This window comes from Terrapene carolina, unplaced genomic scaffold (assembly GCF_002925995.2).
Source record: "Terrapene carolina triunguis isolate 2854851 unplaced genomic scaffold, T_m_triunguis-2.0 Scaffold42, whole genome shotgun sequence".
Lineage (NCBI taxonomy): Eukaryota > Metazoa > Chordata > Testudines > Emydidae > Terrapene > Terrapene triunguis.
Window position 1 is genome coordinate 69769457 of NW_020664393.1, and position 13549 is coordinate 69783005.

General features: G+C 45.0%; 1 protein-coding gene across 1 annotated transcript in view; it reads left to right on the forward strand.

Annotated features, from left to right (window-relative positions):
* EVA1A (eva-1 homolog A, regulator of programmed cell death) overlaps window positions 1-13549 on the forward strand; it is a 307412-nt gene that overhangs the window by 274614 nt on the left and 19249 nt on the right. The window lies entirely within an intron of this gene.

Genomic DNA, 13549 nt, shown 5'->3' on the forward strand with positions numbered 1-13549 from the left:
TGGAGCAGCGAACCGCGGCCAGTGGGAGCCGCGATCGGCCGGACCTGGGGACGCAGCAGGCAAACAAACCGGCCCGGCCCACCAGGGGCTTTCCCTACACAAGCGGTGTCCCAAGTTTGGGAAACACTGCTCTAGGTGTAGACTCATTGCAGAATTTGGCTGATTTATACTTTGGATCTTCTGATGGTCTTGAAGGGCATGTTTCTATTCAGAGAAGAAGAGAGAAGAGGTTTACCTGATGCTAAACTTAAGATGAATCAGCTGTCTTTTCCCACTGACAGAGCTACTGCTTTAATCATTGTTAAATGCTCTTTTCCTTACTGCTTCCTTACTTCTTGTTCCAGGTTGATTTTGAACTCTGGAGCCACAGGGCTAAGATCATTGGGTTCAATGTCACTGGCATCTAGGATACCGGTAACACTCACTATGACAAAGCCTGACCACAGAGGTGTTTTAGTGTAGAGTGTACAATAGAAGTCTAATGTTCCTGTAGCCAGTCTTTATTTCTCAAGGAAGAAGTAATAAGAAAGCCTTCTGAAGAGCCGAGGGATTAAGATACATCTTGTTTGTTTGTTTTTAATTTCCTGAGTGCAATAATCGTGAAGGGTGAAGCAGCTAAGATGGCACTATGCTAGATGGGCTATAAAAGAGACACAAGATGGGCTGTGCTTAGTAAAGGCCACTGGTGGTCTTTCCAGAACCTATCTCATTTCGTGTGGCCCAAGAACAGGGGTCCTTGAAGATACTGTGCTGAAGGCTTCCCGGTGTAGAAAGAAGTTAAGATGGTGATTATAAACACTGCTCATCTGTTGCAGGGACCAGAGGCATGACAGATTCTGTGATTTCCTCCTTCATAAATGGTCAAAGAGGACCATCTTCTGCTCCGCCTTCTGGAGGGCTTCAGTGGCCTTAGTCCGGATTGACTTTGGGGTAAATGGGGTCAGAATTTTGCCCCGGAGTCCCTGTGTAGAGTATTTTGCATTCCAAGGGCCCAATCCTGCAAAGCCTCACCGGCATGAGGATTATTAAAGCCAGTAAGGCCCTTGGTTAGCATAGTACCGAGATAGCAGCCTTAATGAAGCTAAACCCTTGTGCTCAATAGAACTGACTAGAGTGATGACCAGGAAAAGACAAGCATGTGTGGCTGACTAATGCTGCTTGTTGTTTTGGATGAGCATTTCATAAAATCAATGGCCGTGCACAGGATTGAATAGGCTAAGCGTCAGAAACAAATATTTATGCTCCAAACCCTCATGTTTTATTTTTTTTAATCATTATTATTAGGAACTGGAAAGCTGCCAAGACCATCCAGCTCTCTATTTTCCCACAGCTTTTTCTGAGCTCACTTGGCATGGAAATAACTGTGGTATTAGTTGCATAAGACTATTCAGTAGGTGCTCAGTAATGTCTTTCTCTTTTCTTTCCAGGATAAACAAAAGCTCTGGCCTTGTTGAATGTACTGTTCATTTTGGTGTATGCTGCAACAAGAAAGTGACTATAAGTTGCTGTTCCAGAAAACTGACAGTTACTTGCAGTGGCAATTGCTTGAATGTATCTTACTTACTGTACCCCCAAGACCCGAAAGCAAGAAATGTTGTGCGTTATGGGGTTTGCCTGTAACACACGTAAGCCATGTATGGTACTTTTCACAGAATACATCCCAAATCATGTAAAGGCAAAGATTTAATGAAAAGGCAAAGATTTCTGCCATTTAAAGACACCTTTTAAAAACAGGTGGTTTTTTTTAATGCTCTCAAAACATCTAACAGGATTTTTCTCAAACTTTCCAGGATGATTCACTTACGAGCTGACACCAAGCTTAGGAAGTTTCAGCCTCAAAGGAGAATATCTCAAAAGTTATGACCATGTGAATATTAGAACTTATATAGAAGACAATGTTGCCACTTCAATCATAGATCCTTGGACTTCAAGACCAACAGAGGCCAATTTCCTGTATAACACAGGTCATTGACTTTTATCCAGTAATTCCTGCATCAAGCTTGATAACTTCTCCTTGAAGGATAGTGTATCTTGTTCTATAGTAATTATTTGCACACATGCACTTGTCTACAATAGTAACAGGATTTCTAATACAATAGCTATCCTTTCTAGCGTGGTAAAGGATTTACTCGGTGGCTACATTTCTAGCCAGAGGCGTAATTTTCAGCTCAAGGTGATCTACCCGTGCTAGCTCTGATCGAGTAAGTAGCAAATATAAGCATGCCAATGTGAGCAGCAGGAAGGGCTAGCTGCCCCAAGTGGGTACCCGTCATACTTGGGGGTCACCCGAGATACTTGGGGTAACTAGCCCCTCCTGCTGCTCACCCCAGCACAGTACAGCTTGCATCTCTGTGGCTACACTCTGTTTTTAGCACAGTAGCTCCTTGGGCTGGAAATTCTGCCTTCAGCTCAAAGTATAGACGTGCCCTCTGTCTCTAACCACAGAAACCTCTTCATGATCTTGGTTCAGATTTAAAGACTATTGATCATTCTTTCCTTCTCTGGTGTTCCAAGCAAGACTTGGGCATCTCATGGGACCATGGGAATTGGCATAGTGAATCAGACCAGTGGCCAGTCTAGTCCAGTACCATGTCTCTGATGGTAGCCAGTATTAGATGATTCAGAGGAAGGTGCAAGTAACCCCATAGTGGGGACATTACAGAGTAATCTATCCATAAAGGCACAGGGGTGTAATATCTTCCTAACTCCTGTCAGTTAGTGGTTGGTGAATGTCCTAAAGCATGAGACTTTATTTCCGTTATTACAAATAGTTAGACTATCTAATGTAATTGTGGATGTAGTCACTATCCTGGCAGGGCCTGTGCCCGTGGACGGAAGCTGCTGCTGCGGGGTGACTGCAGTGCAGGCTCACTCTCCAACCCTCTCCTTTCCCCCACCCCAGGCCCTTCCCTCCGCACTCGGCTGTAGCCATGTGTGAGACTTCAGGTATCTAAAAGGGTGTCATAAGGAGGAGGGAGAAAACTTGTTCACCTTAGCCTCTGAGGATAGAACAAGAAGCAATGGGCTTAAACTGCAGCAAGGGAGGTCTAGGTTGGACATTAGGAAAAAGTTCCTAACTGTCAGGGTGGTTAAACACTGGAATAAATTGCCTAGGGAGGTTGTGGAATCTCCATCTCTGGAGATATTTAAGAGTAGGTTAGATAAATGTCTATCAGGGATGGTCTAGACAGTATTTGGTCCTGCCATGCGGGTAGGGGACTGGACTCGATGACCTCTCGAGGTCCCTTCCAGTCCTAGAATCTATGAATCTATGAGCTAGGCGTGAGTATGTGAGACAAGGTTCAAATGAGTGAGTCTCACAGTTCAGGCGTGAAACTTGAGATGTCTGCCTTATGTGAGCAGTCCCCTCGTGCCACACTTGCTGGGTTGGTCACCATGTGCCTTTTTGATCACCCACATGTGGAAATAACAAGGAGTCTGGTGGCACCTTAAAGACTAACAGATTTATTTGGGCATAAGCTTTCGTGGGTAAAACCCTCACTTCTTCGGATGCATCTGAAGAAGTGAGGTTTTTACTCACGAAAGCTTATGCCCAAATAAATCTGTTAGTCTTTAAGGTGCCACCAGACTCCTTGTTGTTTTTGTAGATGCAGACTAACACGGCTACCCCCTGATGCTTGACACGTGGAAATGGGCACACTAACGGGTGCCCAGATTTGCAAACTGAGCTCCCAGCATCTGCTGTAATTCCTGAGTTCTCATTCTGCATTGTGCTTAGGTACGTTCTCTTTTTACTTAATGCCTGTACAGTGCCTAGCAGAATGGCCTTGAAATGGGTCTTTTGGCACCATTATAATGGGAATAAGTCATCAGAGGAAGGAAACGTATGCTTTTTGCATAACACTTTTGAAATGTATATATAATATGTTTTCCAGTTCGTTCATCAGGGTTAACTGGTGGATTAATCTGACGAAATGTGATGAGAAATACCACTTTGAGCCAAAGTAGAGCAACACCTACATAAAAGCAAACACTTTAATAACATTTTAACTTGACGCAATCAGTAAGTATTTGCTGCTCCAGAAAATTGGCAGCTACTTGCAGTAGCATGCAGTTGCACAAGGACACAGTATATACATGGAGATTCTATATCACACTTGGCAGATGATAAGGTGTGTGTATGAGTACGTATATACATACACACATACACGAATACAACATACGTGTACAGTACTGGAACAATGTAGGCACAGGATGTCTGTGGGACATCTGACTGTCTTAAAGTCTGCAGCCTAATTGACGTGACTGTAAAAAGCACATAAAGGGGACAGCTCAAAGCTCACAAGATTACCGGAGAGCTCTTAGCCATCATTTTAAGAGGCAACTCTCTCCCACTGATTTTTCCCATCATTCTTACCCTGACCCCGGTCCTGCACTGCTGTTGCATGACTCAGCATTTTCAACTACAGACCATGTTGAATCGATAGTCATGATAGAATAAAGGAAGTTAGAGACAAAAAAGATTGACTAGGTCATCCCATCCACGTCCCCACCAGTACAGGAGTGTTCCCTGCAGTACATCATCGACTCATTTATCCAGTGGAATTTTAAATGGCAAATATTTCCACCACTTGCCTCAAGAGGCAATTCCACAGTTGCCATTGGGGGATCTTCCTGATATGCAGCCTGACACTGCAACAAGAAACTACAGGGATGGGCACATTGCAAATGGGAGAGAGAGAATCTACTTTTTCTTAATTTCATTGTATTACATACACATTAGAGATGGGCCAGTACCCCAGAGCTGAACAGCCCTGCATTTTAAGAAGATTCAGATCCAAAGTACGCTTATTAAGTTTGCAGATGATACCAAACTGGGAGGGATTGCAACTGCTTTGAAGGACAGGGTCATCATTCAAAATGATCTGGACAAATTGGAGAAATGGTCTGAGGTAAACAGGATGAAGTTTAACAAAGACAAATGCAAAGTGCTCCATTTAGGAAGGAAAAATCAGTTTCACACATACAGAATGGGAAGAGACTGTCTAGGAAGGAGTAAGGCAGAAAGGGATCTAGGGGTTATAGTGGACCACAAGCTAAATATGAGTCAACAGTGTGATGCTGTTGCAAAAAAAGCAAACATGATTCTGGGATGCATTAACAGGTGTGTTGTGAGCAAGACACGAGAAGTCATTCTTCCACTCTACTCTGCGCTGGTTAGGCCTCAACTGGAGTATTGTGTCCAGTTCTGGGCACCGCATTTCAAGAAAGATGTGGAGAAATTGGAGAGGGTCCAGAGAAGAGCAACAAGAATGATTAAAGGTCTTGAGAACATGACCTATGAAGGAAGGCTGAAAGAATTGGGTTTGTTTAGTTTGGAAAAGAGAAGACTGAGAGGGGACATGATAGCAGTTTTCAGGTATCTAAAAGGGTGTCATAAGGAGGATGGAGAAATCTTGTTCACCTTAGCCTCTAAGGATAGAACAAGAAGCAATGGGCTTAAACTGCAGCAAGGGAGGTTTAGGTTGGACATTAGGAAAAAGTTCCTAACTGTCAGAGTGGTTAAACACTGGAATAAATTGCCTAGGGAGGTTGTGGAATCTCCATCTCTGGAGATATTTAAGAGTAGGTTAGATAAATGTCTATCAGGGATGGTCTAGACAGTATTTGGTCCTGCCATGAGGGCAGGGGACTGGACTCGATGACCTCTCGAGGTCCCTTCCAGTCCTAGAATCTATGAATCTATGAAAGTCATGTTTTGTGGCTCTCATTTTATAACCTTCATATACTTGGAGACTGTCATCCTACTCCCCAGATTGCCAGTCCATCCTGACAATTGTTGTTGTACTCTGAATTCCCTCCAATTAATCTACATTTTTCTGTAATTGAAGCACCAAGAACTGAATACAACGAGCCTAATTCAGATCTTACCTACGTACCAGTGTAAATCTGAGACAACTTGCTTTAACTCAGTGGAGTTACTCCAGGGCATTGGTTTGAATGACTTTGGTGTCAGACTGCTAGTCTAACAATGACTTCACTGATAGCTACTACACTGGAAAATAATAGCATGTGGAAATGACAATGAAGACATTATAGGCTCAGTCCTGAATACCACGCTGGCCTTTTTTTGTGCCACTCCTGGGATTTAAAAGGATGGAAAACTCCTCAGCTGGGGATTCCCTAGCATGTGGGACTCTCTGGGTAGTGCAGAGCAAGTGGTAATGCTCTCTTACAATTACCCTCTCCTGGCCCAGGGGGCATGATGTGGATGTTTCAGGTGGAAATAGGGCATAGCCAGAGTGCCGGTGAGCTCTGGCAATTCCTGGCTGGTGGAGGGCCCTTTGGGGGGAAAATGACTGGCTGAGCGGTGTTTGTAAGATGCCTAGGCATTGAGCCCTATGTGAGTGCATGTGCATTACCGTGTGATAATGCAGAGCTACGTTACGTTTGGAAGCATATAACAATCTAGCAGAGCTGGGATGTGTAAGCACTGGGACGGAGAGTGTCTCTTTGTAGCACAGGTTCTTTCTTTCCAAATATAATATGTACATAACGCCCTAGAGTACTAGACACTTTTCCACGGTGCCCTTTGGAAAGCAAAAGCCACAGCAAGCAGCAGACTTATGAATCATTGGCAATAGATGCTATGTATCTTGTTATGAAATTCAAGATGGTGAAAAAAGAGCTAAGAGAAAAAACAGGAATATGAAACAAGAAGAGGAAAACAGCCGAAGGACAGGACACACTAAGGTTTTTGTTGCTAGAAGATAAAGCCGTTTGTAACTTCAAATGCCAATTTTTAAAAGTTAAAGATGGAAGAAACATGAGAGTCAAAGATGTGAAGCACCATATAAAATAGCAGTGTGGGGATAGTCAGAAAAGTGAATCTAAAAATGACATGATAGGCTTATACATTCATTCGTTTAATGACTCCATGGCAAATTTGCTCAGAATACAAACCAACAACATAATCTCTGTTTTTCCTTTTAATATCCAGTCCTGCACACCTTGAAAGTTGAGCTGTGTTCTTTGTGCCTCTCACCTCCTCACTGGTAATAAAGATTATGCAGTCAAAATTTAGCTGACCATCTGCAAGACACAATAGAATCCAAGGGACTCAGATACCACAGTGATGATTATGGTATAAGAAACTAGATAGGTAGGTAGATACTGGAAGCTTTTCCATAGGGGTATTGATTCTGAGCTGCTACCAGGATGTAAACAAACCTGGTTTCTCAACTAAGGAAGCAGATATTCTAAACACATGTAGGACTTGATTGAAAGCCTATTGAAATCAATGAAAAGACTCCCAATGACTTCAATGGGCTTTGGCTCAGGCCCCTGTGGAGACAGAAGGGCTACTGCAGGGGCAGTCTTGGCATAGTTATTTGGAAAGCTCGCACACAGGCTGCCGTGCATCACAGTTTTTAACTTTCCCCAAAAGCTGAAATTTACTCCATTTCCATCAGAAATGTTGAATATTTGCATCTGTTTAAAGCAGTGTCACATAGTAAATAGCAACCCCCTAGGAGGTACAGCAGGGACTCCTTTGAGTCATGGGACTGATCTGTGTAGGCGGGTTGCAGGGAGGGACTTACAGTATGACAGATATTTTCCCAGAAAGTCCCACTTGATTTCCCACAAGGCTCTGGGACATTCAGGAAAGTGGACTCACCATAGGCTGTGTGAGTCATTTCCTTTTGTCAGAGGTTTGAAACAGTTTCATACAAAAATACTTTTGTGTGAGGTCAAGTGATTATTTTTTGGGGGGGGAGGGGTTTGCATTAATTTTCAGGATTATACCCCATTGTACTTTGGTCTCCAACACCTACCTTTTAAAATAAATGGGTGAGATGAAAAAGGTGAGGTCTTGACCATGTGTGGTCATTAATGATCTGTTACCATTTTCACAAGAGTAGAGATTTTTAAATTCCAGCTTCCTGGCCAAATTCCAACTCTGGGACTAGTCTACCTAAAATCTCCTGAAACTTCAGCTGGATAGGGTATTCTTCACTTCCTGTCCTGAACAGTTGTGTGACGTTGCTGTGCGCTATTTGAAGCAGTGGCATTTTACATTAGAGGGTGCTGCATTCTTTTGTAGTGGAACTGCTGGAGCAGTTGCTACTTATAATTTATACATTTGTAAAAGTCTGCTGCTGCTTGCTTTAATCATACAAGTGGTCCCATTTACTTCAGTGGGGCTGCTTGTGTGAATATAGTGAGCGGAATTTGGTCCTAAATTTGTAAAGAGCATAGGGATTTGAAAGGCCCTATACATTGTAAATGTAAACTGATGTTACTATTATGAATAATAATAAATGCACCAGGTGGCTAAATGCATTACCGGGGCATCGTATTCTAACATACACATTCTTTTTTTCTTGATCTCTGCATTGTGATTTTATTGTGCAGTACATGGCGTGCATGTCCCCAAATCCATTCTTTTAACAGATTCGGTTGATCAACAAGTTAGTGGATTTTATTTTTTCAGCATGTAAAACACTTTCAATCTAGTGGTCTTGAAAGTCCACGCAGTATACAAAGTCCACATGTATACAAGCCACAGGCAAAAGAATCATTTTCTCTGAACTGTTCTAATTCACAGATGGTCCTTTTTTGATAAATGTGGATTCTGCTGTCTATTTTCATGGTTCTAGCTCATCCCCTCTCAGGAATCTACCCTCCTCTAAAAAACTGGGGTAATTTATGATGGGCGTTTATCCATGGTAAGTTGTTTGTTATCGAAAGAATATGTTCAACAATTGCTGGCCCCAGCCTGCCCAGATAGAGTCTGGATGTAGTTTTCCTCTCTGAAGTCACAGTTTATTCAGCTTGCACGATCCTTAAAGCATTAGCTGGAGGAGGGCAGTATTCCAGGAATGTGGGGGTGGCATTCTTTAGGGTAGCACAGAAAGATAGATCTAACAGTAAGGATGAAATTAACGAACAGAAAGAGTGGGTAGGGCACCAGCTTGGGATTCAGGAGACCTAGGTGCAATTCCCTGCTCTACCACAGACTTCCTATGTGACTTTGGGCAAATAACCTCGTTTCTGTGTGCCTCAGTTTACCACCTGTAAAACTGGGGGTGTCATGAGGGTACATGCATTAAAGGTTGTGACACGCTGAGATACTATGGCAACGGGGCCATATACATACCTAACATACATTGAAAATTTCAGTTGAATGTCAGGATAAACTTTCTGAGAGGGAGATGTATTAGGCTGTAAAATTGTCTCCCAAAGGAAGTGGTCAAATCCCCAGCACCTGAGTGTTTAAAACTAGACCCGTGAAAATGGGCTGTAGGGGATGTTGATTAGCAGGGAGGTGGGTTGATGGATGGTTTTTCCATCGCTTACTTCTGTGATTCTAAATGCATCCCGCTGTTAGCTTCTGTTTTTTTGCCCCATGAGAGAGTTTCTAGAGCACCCCCAGGTAGAAAACAGCGTGTTAGATAGTGGTGCCAACATGCTATGGGCAGTTAAGGAGCACGTCTCTGGCTGTGTGCATATTCTATGTTGCACACTCTGCTTTTAAATTTGTTCCTTTCTGGGTACGTCTACACTGGAATAAAAGCCCTGCAGCACAACCGCGGCTGGCTTGGGTCAGCTGACTCAAGCCCGGGAGCCTTGGGCTGTGGGGCTCAAATTATCTGAGATTTCTGTGTGTACACATCATAATTGTGGAGGGTGCTTAGATACCATAGTCATGTGCACCAGGTGAGAGATTAAATAGACCTAGAGGTGGAAGTTTCCGTATCCCTTTACCAGTCTCATAATCTGTACAAACCTCCTGGAGTTACTTAATTTGTAATGTTCAATTTATGTGTAGAAGCCAGGGTACCAAGGCGTGTTAGCATTTCAGCTGAAGACTATCTGGAGAACATTTCCTCTCCCAGTCTTCCCTATACATGCCACTTGCTTTGCTCAGTTTTTGATTGGATTGCTTTAGCTATTGGTTGACTGAACTGTACAGACTATGTGTGCCATGCTTTGTCCGGATGCCTTTGCTTAATGTTGAGATAAGTATAACATCCAAGTTACATTTTTTTATGAGAAGTGTAATGTAAATTCTTTTTCTTGACAGCTGGCTAGAGCTGGACACCACATATTATGTCAAATTAGTTCCTCTTCCTCTTGTGATAACTTGAGGGGTGTATTTCAAAGGAACCAGATGTTTTAATCTTTCTTGGCTAGCTGGCTGCCAGACGTCTGGGACACAGAAGCTCACTGGAAATTGCATGGATGCTGACTTTTAGAGGGGCTTTTGCTTTTTGACTTTCTTTCTAACTCTGCCCTGCATGATATCACAGCATCATGGAAACTAGATTAGGTCACCTAGACCGCCCCGTCAATGCAGGACACTTCCATTCTGCGTAGTCCCAAGAGCATTAGCCCCTCTAGGTAGAAAAGATTGTCTGGTGAGTAGGGTTTTAGCCTAGAACCTGGGAGACCTGGCTTCAAGTTCCAGCTTTACAACTGGATTCCTGTGAGACCTTGAGTAAGTTACTTAGGGCTGATCTACACTAGGGGGGGATCGATCTAAGATACGCGAATAGCGTAGCTGAAGTCGAAGTATCTTGGATCAAATTACCTGGGGTCCACACGGCGCGGGATCAACGGCCGCGGCTCCCCCGTCGACTGCGCTACCGCCGCTTGCTCTGGTGGAGTTCCGGAGTCGACGGTGAGTGTGTTCGGGGATCGATATATCGCGTCTTAACGAGACGCGATATATTGATCCCGGATAAATCGATTGCTACCCGCCGATACGGCAGGTAGTGAAGACGTACCCTTTGTCTCTCTCTCCTACTGATTTCAGTAGAAGTTAAGAGCCTAAATACATTTGAGGATTTTGGCCTTAGTTCTCCATCTGTCACATGGGGATTATAGCACTTCTCTACCTCAAAGGAGTGTCATGAGGATCAACACATAAGACTGTGAGGTGCCCAGTTACGATGGTGATGGGCGCCATCTACCCAGGTAGGCAGTCAATTTTAAATGATGGGGCTTTCCCCACTTCTCATGGGAGGCTATTGATCAATTGCTGACTGCTTTCGTAAGGTTCTTCTCCTGCTCAGGATAAGGCTTATCACGCTTACTTCTTACAGATAGGGTTTCCTAGGGGATACGGTTGCTGCTGCAGGTGGCCTGGATGCCAGAGCATTAACTGTGGAAATGCTGGCTCTACTGTGCCTGCTTGTGCTTAGGAAAAGGGGTCAGTGGTTTCCCCCATTTCATTCAGATTGTTTACATGGAAATAGGGATCCAGCCTGCCCCATTCTATGTTCCATCCCAGAGATGGCTGCACTTCAGTGGTGCGGGAAAAGATTCTTTCTCATAGGCCATGAAGAGCTGGTCCCAAAACAGAAAACAAATGTAGTAAAAATTTCTGTGAAATTTTACCCTCTTTTCCTTCATTTTTTTAAAATCAAACTTTCCTTACAGTCTGTAATGATCCAGGATGCAATCTGGGATCCTTTGGGAGGAAAGACACTCTATAGCTGGGGTGGCCACACTTACTGACAATCTTCAGAAGTTCGCGAGCCGGGGCGTGTCTGCCAGAGCTCAAGGTTTCAGCCCCACTCTTGCTGAAGCCTTGAGCCCCAGCAGGTGCACCCTGCAGGACTGAAGCCCTGAGACCCCTCTCCCTGCTGGGCAGAAGTCACAGGCAATGCATGGGGGAACATGTGGGGTCATGTTCCCCTCTCCCCCGATTTTTGCCTGGGTTTGCTGACACTGCTCGGTCACATGATGCCACGGAGCCCCCTCTCTGCAGGGCAGCTGCTGGAGCCGGCAAGCTGGGAGCTGCGGCCATAGGGTGAGGCAGCGGCAAACAGCTGGGAGCTGCAGGGAGAGCCGCTGCTTTTGCTGCTGCCTCTCCCCATGAAGCTAAAGCAGAGGCCCCTCCCTGCAGCTCCCAGCTGTTTGCCGCTGCCTGTCCATGTGGAGCTAACACCTGGGAGCTGCAGGGAGGGGCCGCTGAGGGTAAAGGGGGGCATGCCTGAGGGGGCGTGACTCAAGCTGTTGAGGGGTGGGGGGCTGAAATTTTAAATTGTGCCCCCCCCACTCTCAGCGGGCACCAGTCATCTCTGGCAGAAGCATCTAGCCCCCTCCCTCCCCCAGCCGCGGGGCAGAAACTCCTGGCTCCCCCCTCCAGTCTCATAGGCGGAGAAGGGGCGGGGTTGGAGGGCTCTGTGAGCCACACTTTAGCTGTAAAAGAGCCGCATGTGGCTCCCGATCCAAGGTTTGGCCACCGCTGCTATATAAGACAGGCCAAGATTTTCCAGAGTGAGTAGTGATTTTGGATGCCTCTACTTTTGGGTGCCCAACTTAGATTTGTTAAGGCAGGTTTCTTAAACTTCATTGCACCATGACCTCCTTCTGACAACAAGAATTACTACAAGACCCCGGGAAGGGGGACCGAAGCCTGAGTCGCTCTGCCCCGGGGATGGGGGCCAAAGCCAAAACCTGAGCCCCCCCCCCCCGGGGGGGGGGCAAAGCTGACGCTTGAGAGCTTCAGCCCTGGATGGGTGGGGGCTGTAACCTTCAGGGCTGAAGCCCTCAGGCTTCGGCTTCGGCTTCAGCCCTGGGCGGTGGAGCTCGGACTTTTGGCTTTAGCCCCAGGCCCCAACAAGTCTGATGCCAGCCCTGGCGACCCCACTAAAACAGAGTCACGACTCACTTTGGGGTCCTGACCCACAGTTCAAGAACCGCTGTGTTAAGGGATCTGATATTCAGAGGGTGCTGAGCCCCTGTCCTCTGAAAATCAGGCCCATTTATGGCATCTCAAACTTGACACTCCAAATTGTTAGTTACTTTTGACACTCTTGGCTGCAAGACGCTATTTTTAATCCACCCTACATGCTTCCTGGACTTTCTGCCTGTTCCAGTCTTTGGCATTCCCCTGGCTTCTGTTCAGTTACCCTCCAGAGAATATGTTTCCTCTACTGCCTACGCTGAAGAGGAGTCTTGCCACTCCAGTTCTCTCCAGAAACTGCTGTGCCAGCTTGTTGATATTCACAAGTTAGGGCTTTGGGTTTTTTAAAATGTCTGTTTCCTGACCTGATGAGACTCTACTAATAATGCTAGAAGTGTACGTGCTGATGCCTTGGCTGCCAGACATGAAAGGGTGGCCAGTAAATGCAGTTACAGTTCTCAGCCTCAGCAAAGACAGCAAGTCTAATACAGTGTAAAGCAAGGTGACTGGATTACTTCCTGATCCTTAGCTTTTGTAGCTGTGCAGGCTAAATAATGAGAAGGGTAATCAGATCTCATGCTTCAAGGTGTCAGCTAATTACTTAGAGATCAGGAAGGACTTTCCCTCCACGTGCAGTGTTGCACACTTGGCCGGGTCCTTTTTCACACTTGTCTTTGGGGCGTTTTTAGCTATATAATAAAGTTATGCCTTAATTTTCAGTGTCCTGCAGCTTTAAATCTCTAAGGACTCTACTGTCTGCAGAAATGAAACCGCCATTTTGTGTTGATTTTAGTGTAGGGTGTCATGGAAGGAACACACATATTATACTTTCTCATGGAGACTTTACTTTTGTTTTCTTAACCCTAACATGTATGGAAGACACTTACGTTC